Consider the following 12,866-nt stretch of genomic DNA (forward strand, 5'->3'; position numbering starts at 1 on the left):
ACAGCCAAGGTCAGAAGAAGTACTCTAGCTGCCCCAGGAAAGGAAACAGGAGCCAAGCAGAATTTTGGAAAGATATATTAGGTGAGAACCTTCCATCAGACAGAAAATAGGAGAAAGACTGAGATTGATGACACTGGCAGATACAGGATCAGGTCTGGCAATACTTGCCTCTGGTAGGGAATGTTATTGATCAGTATTGACATAAAGAGCTAGGAATTCATTTGTGCTAGAGACGTCACTATTAACAGCTGTCTCCAACAACACCACTGACTCTGGTCATGAGGCAACTGCAGCAAAATTCAACATTGCTCAAGTCATCGGCTCTGCTTATTTCCTTTAGAGTTCTTTACCATTACTATGGAGCATTTGTCTGAAGATAATTGATTTGCTGCATGTTGGGACCAAAGTAGTGAGATATCACTAATTTGTAGTTTGGTTCGAGAGCTGGGGGGGGGGGGAGTGGGGATTCAGTGATGTGTGGATGGAGATGTCAATACAGCTGGTCTAAAGCCAAGGTAGGAATCACTATGTGGGTCAACCCATTAGAACACATTTGAAAAGTGTCCAATAGCAGGCACACCTCAGCACAACATGATCTAATTTCTTGGGCAATATTCTAAGACATTTTAAGGAGAAAGATGTAATTCCACATATAACTTGTTTGGAAGTCATATCCCTGACACAAGTAATGATTGCAAGTAATCAAATTTCTGAATCAGAAGCTTCAAGGTTCAAATCAGCACAGTTGCATACCATTCTAAAAATAACTGATAGTAATGTGCAGAGTGTTTAAAAAAGAAGTACCATGTTTATGATTGTTCCGTTTGAGGAGTCTAGCTGAACTCAAATTAGCTCAGGAAATATTGGTAGGATGTGGCATTAAGAATTTGACATGATAATAAAGGTTTAGAACGGGTAAGACTCATTAATGGTGAGCGAGGGATTTGGAAACATAACAGGAAAATAATGAAGTACTTGTTTAGTGTAAAATTGGCCCTAATTTTAACTAATTAATTGAGTTACGTGTTCCATTTATAACCAATTATCATTGTTCTCAAAAGGTAATTCATGATGTTTTCTTGTAATTAATAGGCTATCTGACTCAATCATGATTTATTTCATGATCCAATTTCCCCTCATGTTAAAAATGTGACAAACAAGCACAAAGTGTGTTTGTAAATAAAAATGATTAACACGAGAGATTCTGCAGATACACAAAACCAGAGCAACAGACATAAAATGCTAAAGGAGTTTAGCGGGTCAGGCAGAGAGGAACAAAATGTCGACGTTTCAGGCCGAGACCCTTCACCAGGATTCCTGTGAATAAAAATGAATATCATTCTGCTAACATTGATAGTAAGTCAACTTTAGTGTGAAATGAACAGAGAATGTTGTACAGGCAGTTATGTGCAATGTTATATGCTTGATTTTTGTGTAGAGCAATAACATAAGAGATGCAACATAACTGTACATACTGTTTTTTCATTTCTGTAATGGGCCTAGAGTAGCGTTGCTGATTTAGGAGCAAGCAACAGTGAACTTTGGTTTGGCATGGATGGCTTGTTGGCCAGATCCTGCCTAGAGATGACATTACACATTTTAATTTTCTGTTCCCATGAAATACATTCACAGAACACAGACTGCAGCTTCAATTGTGAGGACCAAGAAGGTATGGTCAAAGGAGGCAGAGGAGCAATTATAGAAATGCTTTGAGTCGTGTGTGGGGTAACAGTGAAACAACATTTTCTTTCATCTCTTGCAATGTGATTATATGATTGTAGAATGTTCATGTGTTCTGAGATTACAGCTTGTTCCTTCCTCTCCTGATAATATTGATTGATACTTGGGTACAATTCCTTAGGAATCATCCTTCTAGTAATACTTCATTTTACCTCAATCCCAACATGAGCAAGAAATTGACATATATATGGGAGGGCTGTTTGATATGAAACACCCTGGTCCGCAGCTGGCCTGTTCAAATTTTCAAACAATCGCTGTCTTTTATGGCATCAGAGCACTGGCACTCATCCAGCATCTGAGAGGTCTGCTCTGCCCAAGTCTCATATTCCTCTTTCCCCTCAGCGTGGACCACCCCTGAGAATGTTCTCAGCTTTCGATCACTGGGACTCCCCGCCTGTGCACTTTGCCATTTATTCACCAGACAGCTAAAGGCTAATGCTAACTCTGGATTCTCACTCCTCGCTGGGGGACTCATTAGACATTTCAACTCAGACCACTCCTTCCCCTCATTCTGCCGAAACTGGGGCAACATATCTTTGAAGTTTCTGCCCCAGCTACGGGAGACCCAGCTTGCAATTCAGCATGCTCACCTACATTCCCCTCCTCTCGGAAAGTATGGTCAGCCCATGGCCCTCCCTCTCCCAGGGCCCCAATACTACCAGGCAGTTCCACTGCCATTACATCAGTGCTAGTCTGAACTAGAGCAAAGACTATGCCCACCATTTTCTCAAACCTGCACTCAACCCCTGCTGTATCCATAATCAATCACTCTACTGGACAATAGTTTAACTCAGACTTAAACACACAGCCTACTGGATCAATGCTCAAGGCAATCACACAGCATCTAATGAAATTGATCCTGGACGAGCCCCCACAGTGAAACTCCCTGGTTTCTTTGGCTGTGTAAATCTAGAGAAGACACTCTCAAGTACCACCAAAGTCCTGAGATTGAGACGGCTCGTCCCACCCCAAGCCCCAGTTTGTGTGGATGCTGTGTAATTTGCTACCCTGTTTCAAATTAGTGCCACAAAATAACAGACAGTACACTGCATACAATTAAAGGAACCTTATTTATGAATCTTAACTTAACAAACGGATTAGTGAAGAAAAACAAAAAGAAAAGGTCCCATTTTAATTAAACAGTTCGATGTGCACAAGTTGGATCTCAGCTTGAACTTCTCTGTCACTCACGCGCTGGGCTCTCAATCAGTGTGAAAGCACACACCACCTTCCGAACATCGCTCACAATACATCTTGAACATATGGGTCTCGCACTGGATTGTACGCTATGATCGGGTCTCCCCAGCGTCTTCTCTCTTCATCACCTCTCGAACACAAGCCCAAGACCAACCTTATTGGCCCTTACCAAGAAAACCTCCAGTAATTGGATGGCACACATTCTACATCATTCCTCATCTTCACCAATAACCCAAACAGGCTGAAAGCAGAACAAACAGCTCTTACAGAGCTGCTAAATGAAATGCCTACAGCATCACAGTAAGGATGTGAACCGGGGCATTACATATAATCAATGCTATTTTTTTTACAATAATTTTTCAACCAGGGACGATGATCAGGAACTGGACTGAGACTGACTGAATACTTCTATTTGAACTTTAGTTGAGATTAGTTAATTCAGTACAGATGAAAATCTTAACCGGGTACCTCCTCAGTTTTTCTTACATTCAGGATAACAAATATCATCAATGTAGCAAGGTAGCGCAGGGTAAGTATGCATCATGATTAACTCATTGTGGTGCACAAATGTGACGGTCTGTCTCAGTCCTGTTCACCCAATCTGCAAAATCAGGCGGTCCATTTTATTTGCCAGCAGAGTTCGCAGCCATCATCCTAGTAGCAATGTACCAACATCACCTCAGGCCAACATCAGGCAGGCACTAAAGGAGAGGAGAACCGTGATCAGCAGTCACAAAACAGCACACTCAGATGCCATCCTTATGATTACAGGGGTTTTCAACTAAGCAAGCTTGAATAAGTCACTGAGCAACAGCCACTAACATATCATCAGTGGAAACAGAAGCCAACGCACTTGAACACATACAGGAGTGGTCTGAGTCGGTGGACCTACCAATATAAAGGGATTCATCCTCGGATCTGAATGAATATGTCATAGTTGTTACCCGATTCATCAAGACCTGTGTGCCTTCAAGAACATACTAGACATACCCAAACCTAATGCCTCGGTGGAACCAGAAGATTCATTGTCTGCTGAGGGCTAGATCTATTTCATTCAAGACAGGTGATCCAGATATATAAAAGAAGTCCAAGTACAAACTACAGAAGGCTATTTTAAAAGCGAGAAAACAATTCCAATTGGAGATACAGATGGAATCCAATGTGCAGCAGCTCGGTCAGGGTTTGCAACCCATTACTTCCTACCAAGCAAAATCTATCGTCATGTAGGGTTGTGATGCTTCATTCCTAGATGAGCTAAATGCCTTGTTTGCGTGCTGTCAAAGGGAGAATAAAACTATATTAATGCAAGTCCCTGAAGCATCCAGTGATCCTGTAATCTCTGTCTCAGAGGCCAACATCAGAACATCTTTCATGAAAGTGAACCCTCACAGGGCTCTAGGCCCTGGTGGTCTATGAGATAGGGTGAAGAAAACCTGTGCCAACCAAATGGCGGGCTCAGGTTTTCAATATCTCATTGTTGTAGCTGGAAGTTCCTGCCTGCTTCAAAAGGGCCATAATCATACCAGAAGAGCAGGGATTCCTGCCTCACCGACTATCACCCAGTGGCACTCACATCTACTGTGATGAAGTGCTTTGAGAAGTTGCTTATAGCTTGAATCAACTCCTGCCTCAGCAAGGATGTCGGCCCACTGCAGTTTGCTATCACCACAATAGGTCCACAGCAGATGCAATCTCCCTAGCTCTCTACTCGGCCTTGGATCACCTGGATAACAGCAATACCTCCATCAGGCTGCTGTTTATTAATTGCAGCTTAGCATTCAACTCCATCATACCCTCGATACTAATCAACAAGCTCCAGAGCCTGGGCTTCTGTACCTACCTCTGAAACTGGATCCTTGACTTCCTGTTTGGGAGACCACAGTCAGTGCAAATCAGAAATAACATCTCCTCCTCGCAGATAATCAACACTGGCACATGCTAGTGGGATAAGGATGCATGCTTATCCCACTGCTCTATTCTCTCCACAGCATTGAATGTGTTACCAATGACACAATTATTGTTGGCAGAATTTCCGTTGGTGATGAGGAGGTGTACGGGAGTGAGACATATCAACTGGTTGGGTGGTGTTAAAAGAACAACCTTGCACTCATTGTCAGTAAGACAATGGAATTGATTTGGACTTCAGAAAGAGTAAGTCGAGGGAACACAGCCCCGTCCTCATTGAGGAATCAGCAACAGAAAGGGTGAGCAGTTTCAAGTTCCTAGATGTCACATCTCTGAAGATCAATCTTGGGCCCAACATATTGATGCAATTGCAAAGAAGACTTGACAGTGTCCTGCCAAAGGGTTTCAGCCTGAAATATCAATTTACTTTATTCCATAGATGCTGCCTGACCTGTGTGGTCAGTGTGTGTGGTGTGTGTGTGGCTATACTTCATTAGGGGGTTTGAGGAGTCTTGGTATGTAACCAAAGATTCGCAAATTTCTACAGATGTACCATAAAGGGCATTCTAGCTGGTTGTATCAACAGCTGGTATTTTGGGGCCACTGCACAGGATCAGAAAAAGCTACAGAAAGTTTTAAAGTCAGCCAGCTCCATCATGGGCACTGGCTTCCCAAGCATCAAGGACACCTTCAAAAGGCAATGCTTCAAAAGGGTAGCATCTGTCATTAAAGACCCAGGACATGCCTCTTCTCATTCCTACCATCTAGGAGGAGGTACAGGAGTCTGAAGACATACACAGAATAATCTAGGAGCAGCTTTTTCCCCTCCGCCATCAGATTTCTGAATGGACAATTAATCCATGTACACTACCGCACTATTTTTTTTAATTAACTCTCTTTTTCCACTACTTATTGAATTTAATATATATTCTTTATTTGAATTTACAGTTTATCATTATGTATTACAATGTACTGCTGCAGCAAAACAGCAAACAGTACAAATTTCACAATGTATGCCAGTGATATTAAACCTGATTCTGATTCTGATTCCTGTATTTTAATACAGTGCATTGTTGCAAGATCTACCAAAATGAGCTTAATGTATTTACAGACAAGAATGAATGAAAATAATTGTAATCTCTAATTGTAGAGTAAAATTTTGCCATATTAAATAATTAAATACTGCATAGATTCCTTAATCTGATGTCTGAGATGAGAGGGCTTACTAATGAAAGTTGATTGAGGAATATTGGCCTGCACTCGTTGGAATTTAGAAGAATATGCATGACAGACAGAATTTGCAGAGGGACTGATTTGCAAACGCTGAGAGGCCTTTTCCTCCCGCTGAAGAGGCTGGACTAGAGCAGATGCTCTTAGGGTAAGAGGTCAGCTATTTGGGTCTGACATGAGGAGAAATTTCTTTCTGCAAAGGGTTGTAAATCTTTGAAATTCTTTACCTCTGAGGCTTGGATCCATATTACTCATAAATTCAAGGCTAAAATCAATAGAATGCTGTTCACTAAGGGAGTTGAGGTTTTGGAGATGAATGGCAAAGTAGATGGGCCATTAGATCAGCCATACTTTTATAGAAACATTTGGAGCAGTCTCAGTGGACCAAGTGGCCAACTCTCATTCCTGCGACTCTTGTGTTAGTTGTGGAAGAATGGTATAGCAAATGTTATACCAAAATATTCCACATTGTATCAACTGCAACTTGGTTGTTTAGTGGTTAGTATAACACTATTACAGCGCCAGGGACCCAATTGCAAGTCTTCCACTGTCCATATGGAGTTAGTTATGTTCTCCCCGTGACTGCGTGGATTTCCTCCAGGGTCTCTGGTTTCCTCCCACATTCCAGAGAAGTAAGGGTTAGTAGATCAATTGGTCTCAATGGTGTAACTGAGCAGTGTAGACTCATTGGGCCGGAAGGGCATGTTACCATGTTGTATCTCTAAACTAAAAATGAAAAAACAATAAACACACTTCAAAAGTACATGATTAAGTAAAATACTATATGTAATGTTGTCACTCTACCATTTTGCTTTTGATATTCTGAACCATTTAAAAGCTTTAATACTTAGGTTAATGTATTGTTGCTCAGAAAGTGGAATTAAATTAATAATAAAAATATTGGAAAAAGAAAGAAAGTGATAAATTCCTGTTTTTTGAAGCCGACTGATCTGCAGTCAAGGCTATGGCCTCACTTTCAAGAATAGTAATATTCTGTTCTTGTGCCTGAATCTTACCATTTAAGCATGAGCAAAGACACAGTAAGTTGAAGAATGCTGAGATGCATCTATATTTAATTAGAACTGTTTCATTTTAAGCCCCCAGCAGCTATAAATAGGAGATCTTAAAGTTAATTACTGCCAGTGAGGAAACCCTGCTGATTGACAGCTGCTTGTAAATTTTTGACACAGGTTGAGATGTTTGGAGTGTCAAATTACTACCTTTTCACTTTTTTGACATAATGTGCATTTTTATAGACACCAAATGTACATGCAAAATTGTACGTAATAGTGCTTCACTCTGCACTTCGTGACAACTTTGCACTATAGTTTTCAATATTTAGTTCTGTCATAAAATTTTAATGCAACAATTAATTTTTGACAGACTTGAAAATGTTTAATGGTGACAAAATTAGCTAATTCATTTCTCCTTGGGCTTCAAATGCCACTGAATATTACTTGAGCTCTTGACTCTATAGGTGGAGCACACAGAAGACTGATTAATCTGCATATACCCAAAGTAAAGATTATTGCTTCCTTGAAGGAAAGTCAAAATTTCTCCAGCAAATCATGTTGCTAAAAATACAATCGGTATACTTAGAAATCTGCAAGATTTGATTCACCACAAAAACGTGTATCATATTTGAAATAGAGACTCCAAACTTTCAAGTGAATTGATGCCCATCTGAGTAATGTACATGAGATGATTGCACAGTCTCTGAAGTCTCAACCCTACTTCCTGTAAAAATCTCTATTTCTCTAAGAGAAATTATTTTAGTTCAATGAACTATAATTTCACTTCTACTCCGACCTCCTTGTCCTCACCACTATTTACTGTTTCAGCAAAGTTCATAAGTAAGCCTCAGGAACAGCACCTGATCTTTCAATTAACACTTGACATCCATCAGACTCAACAATTCTGTTAACAATTCTTCTATTTTTCATCTTTAGGAGAGTAGATAGGAGGTATAAGAACTATATTTTTTTTTCTTAAATATGGAATAAGAACTGAAAATGCTGGCAAAGTTAAGTCAGGCAGCATCTGTGAATTAACATTTCAGATCCAAAACCCTGTGTCTCACCTCCCTCAGATGCAGATGGAGTGTTAGTGATGAGGAAGGGGCCAGGAACATTCCCATTTGAATCTCCAAATTAAAGGGATTTAAGGGTTTGGCAGTGGCACTGTGGTGCTCAGGCAGGACTGAAGTGTGATTGAATATGAGGCCTGGTAGGGTGAAAGTTGAGGGCAAGGATTGTGGTTATGGGAGTGAGGAAGGGATAAATCAGCAACAGGATATCTCAAAGGAGGGAAATGCTCACCTGTGCTATAAAGAAGGCAAATCAGAAATACCAATACAGAAGATAGCATGTTGTAGGACAGAACAAATTGAGAAACAGAGATTGGGACCAGTACAATCAAGGCAGCTGTGGCAGGCTGTTAGGTTTACAGTGGGCAAACTGCTTAAAAAAATTCAGATTGCAAAAGTGGATTCACTGTCAAATCATTAATATGTAATTTGATGGAAAGAACAGTCAGGGAGCCAGAGGTTTTGTATTTCCCAGATTGACAAGCTCAATATTCTGTTATCACTACTAATCTGTACAAGTAGAATTTGTGTTCTGCCTTGCACTTTGGCCATAAATTTGTAGGGAAAGAAGGTATAGCTTTAAATTAAACTGTGATCCAAATTCAATCACCACAGGTACTATACTTAATACTAGTCTTCTGTTAATGCATTCTAACTCACTCAAACATGTAACGAGTCTAAGTTGTGCATAGCAATGAATTAGTGAGGCTGATGAAATCGATTACCGATGGTCTTGCAGCTATTTCAAGATGTTGATAAAAGAATATTTCCATGGGTAATTTAGCTACCCTGCTATACATTTAAACAGTTCAATTGAAAAATGATCAGTAATTAACAGTTTTTTGTAATGTCTCATTGATTTATAGCTAGGAGCACAATTACTTAATATATTACTGTCCTTGTTTTTTGTTACATTTGTGCGGCAGCTTTGCATTTACTGGAACTTATTCTGTGATCATATTTGAGCTTCACTTACAGAGCTCTGATGGTATTTTTCTGCAATCACTCGGCAACACAGATCTAGGAAAAATTGTATGCAAGGAGGAAGTGGAAAGCAAAATTTTGCTGATGATTGAATTTCAAATTGGAGAATATACTGGAAAATCTCAGGTAGCATTTAGGGAAATGGGAAGAGAGTCAACATTTTGGGTCAATAGCCTTCTATCAGAATTGATTTGCAATTTGAACAGTTTCTCTCCCCAAAGGTGCTACCTGACTTGCTGAAATATTCTGTTTTTATTTAATATGGTCAGAGATTTGAATGCATGGTGTGGAAGGAATAGTTTCCAATTCATGGTGGACTGTTGCCAGTACTGTAGAAAGAGGAAACTCGTTAATTGGGATGAATCAGGACAAAATTGAATGCTTTTAGTGTATGGAGCATTTGAAACAGGATTCATAAATTAATGACACAAATAGAGATAGATAAAATATATAGTTATTATAGAGAAATGGTTACAGAATGACCAAGATTATGAATTTGATACTTCAGGATACTTAAAATGGATAAAATGATGGCATGTCATAGATAATAAAGAAAACCTACACAACAGAGAACTATATTCACTCAATAAAATTAATTAATAGAATAAATTTTTGTGGAGCTAAGAAACATCTAGAAACAGAAAAATTGTTGACCTTTGTATGTAGGCCTCAAACCATTACAACAATATAGGGCAGAGTATTAATCAGGAAATCAAATATGCATGCAATAAGGTTAATACAATAATCATGATTAACCTTAATCTGTTTTTGAAGAGCACACCAAATGTTCAATGGTGGTGTTGATGCACCATCAATAACTCTCTCTGAGATGTGAAGTCAAGATATCGGCTTTTATTGACTGGAAGAAGGAACAAGCAGTGAGTGACCACCATACTACATCCTGGAGACTGAGAGGCCGGGCTCAGGCCTCAATTGCCTCAGTACAGGGGTCTGTGGGAGGAGCCACAGGAGCAGTCAGCAGGGGCGTGTCCAGACAGGTATATGTAGTTCACCACAGGTGTGGAGGACAAATTCGTGGAGCTTGGAGATAATTTGGAGATAGACTTCCAAATTAGGGTGTTGAAGAACCAACACACTACATCTTAACCTTTAGTGATAAGAAAGAGTTAAAATAGTAATCTGAGTGATAAGGGAGAATGTTGATAGAAGTTCAGATAAGTGATTTAGTCAAATCTGAGTCATACACTGCAATAAAGAAACCCACAAAGGTTTAAGATGTGAGTAGGCTACGGCAAACTAAGAAATTACATTGAAAGTTAGAGTAAATGAGTAATTGCTAACTGCTGAAGAACTAAATACTTAGCTTACAACCACATCTATCCCTTATGATACAAAACAACAGGCAAAGTAATCTAACCACAGCTAAGAAGAGATACAAATGAGCATATAAATTAAGAGCAGGCATAGGCTAATTGAATCATTAAGCCTGTTTCAATATTCAAGAAATATATGACTCATCAGACTGTAAAGTCAGATCCACATTCCAGTCTACTCAAAGCAATTGGAATAGGTTTTGGTTTTGGTTTATGATTCTCACATTTACTGAGATATAGTGAAATGGTTGTCTTACATGCTTTCATGTAGATCAAGTCAATATACAGTGCATTGAGGTACAATCAGGTAAGACAATAACAATGCAGAATCATGACTTGAGGATTGAAGGGCGCCCATTCAGAACAGAGATGCGAAAAATTTCTTTTAGCCAGAGGGTGGTGAATCTATGAAATTCGTTGCCATGGGCGGCAGTGGATGCCAAGTCATTGGGTGTATTTAAGGCAGAGATTGATAGGTATCTGAGTAGTCAGGGCATCAAAAGGGTATGGTGAAAAGGCGGGGGAATGGGACTAAAGGAGAGATTGGATCAGCTCATGATGAAATGGTGAAGCAGACTTGATGGGCCAAATGGCCGATTTCTGCTCCTTTGTCTTATGGTCTAATAAAGTAAAACAGCTAAAGAGCAGGTAGACAAAAAGGTGAAAAGTCATAACACAGTAGACTGTGAGGTCAAGACAACAACCTATTGTAGCAGGGAACTGTTTAATAGTCTTCATCCCCTGCCTGTACTCTGACTCATTATTATTTGATATATGTCCACTTCAATAGTATCAAATAGTACATTTAATTGGAGCAGAATCTGGCCGCACCTACAGGCAGGCAAGTTGGGGGAGAGGGTGAGCCCTTGTGGAGCACCAGTGTTAGAATAACTGTGGTGGAGGTGTTGCTCCTGTCCTTGTAGAATGTGGTCTGTTGGTCAGGAAGTCAACCTCCTGTTTATCGAGAGCTAGCAACCTCTTTGCCCTCTTGATTATCAAGAATTTATCCAGCCCTGCCTTAAAAATAATCAAGCTTCTATATCTACCACCCATTGAGGAATAGAGTTCTGAAACAAATGCTTCATTTCAGTCTTAAATGGGAAACACCCTGTTTTTCAAAGAAAATGTTTATTTTTTTGACTAGCAGTAAATTCAAGGACTACTGGCCTCAGCCCAGCGCCCTGATCCTGATACAAGGGCCCCTAACCCCTCCTGACTTGCATCGGTGTGTAGCACGTAGGGCAATCGGGGATCTGCAAAAGCCAGCACCGACACCTGGGTCAGCATCTCCTTCAGTGACTGAAAAGCCAATTCACATTCGTCAGCCCATCTCTGTCCGAAGGGCTCTGACGGGTTCAAATATTCTCCAGCCTCCCGTCCTCTCCTCCCTTTCCCTTTCTGTCCCAGAGGAGGGTCGTCACCTCGCCCCACTCAGACAGGCCAGCGCATCTTCAACCCTGGGGACTGTATACTGGTCAGGGATGGTGAACCTATTCAGGGTCCTATAGTCCACATACACACGAATCTTCCCATTTTTCATCCTGGCCATGACTATCGGGGACGCATAAGGGCTGTGGGACTCCATAATGATCCCAGCTTCCTTCAACTTACTCGAATGCTGCCGCACATCCTCCACGTCTGCAGGGGCCAGTCACCGTGACCTTTCTCGAAACGGGGTGTTTTCAGTCACCCGGATGGTGTGGCGAGTGCTCCTGGAACAGCCCATGTCAAATTCGTCTAGGGAAAAAACATCTTTCAGCGTCAACATCTTCTCCACATCCTCCGCTTCCAACTCTCTGGCACAGGCGAGGCCACAAAGTTAAACACCCCAGTGGTCAACTAATCCCTGTTTTCCAATGGCCCTCCCCCAGCGAGTCTCACAGGGGCACTATGCATCACCGTCACCGGGAACAAATGCGCCAGGGGCATCCCTCGTTTAAAAGTGACCTCCCGTTTCGTGGTGATCCTGATGTTCACCACCACCTGGCGTGCTTGTACCACCGAGAGCTTCTGCAGCACGGGTCTTGCCAGCACCCCAGCTGGGAATCTCGATTCCCCTCGAGATCCTCCAGGGGTGTCCACTAAAAAGGCTTCACCCTCAGGCACTCCCCATCACTCTCATTACTTCACCAGGTCGTACCACCCTGGGCTTCGACCAGGCACACCATACAGTTCCTCCTTCCAATGCCAAGTCCCGCCCCGTGCGACCACACGCCTCCTTAAAGGCAGCTTGAAACACTGGGTGCACCGACAGGGTCTCCAAAAAGTCCTCACCCGCCTTTTCCATGCAGGCCCCCAGGGGTCTCCGCACAATAGGGGTGTTGGTCCCCACCAGAATTAACACACCTCCAGTCACAACTGGGTTCGGGCAAATCAGCACCAAGGCCTCA

Source organism: Hypanus sabinus, chromosome 9 (genome assembly GCF_030144855.1).
Source record: "Hypanus sabinus isolate sHypSab1 chromosome 9, sHypSab1.hap1, whole genome shotgun sequence".
Taxonomy (NCBI): domain Eukaryota; kingdom Metazoa; phylum Chordata; class Chondrichthyes; order Myliobatiformes; family Dasyatidae; genus Hypanus; species Hypanus sabinus.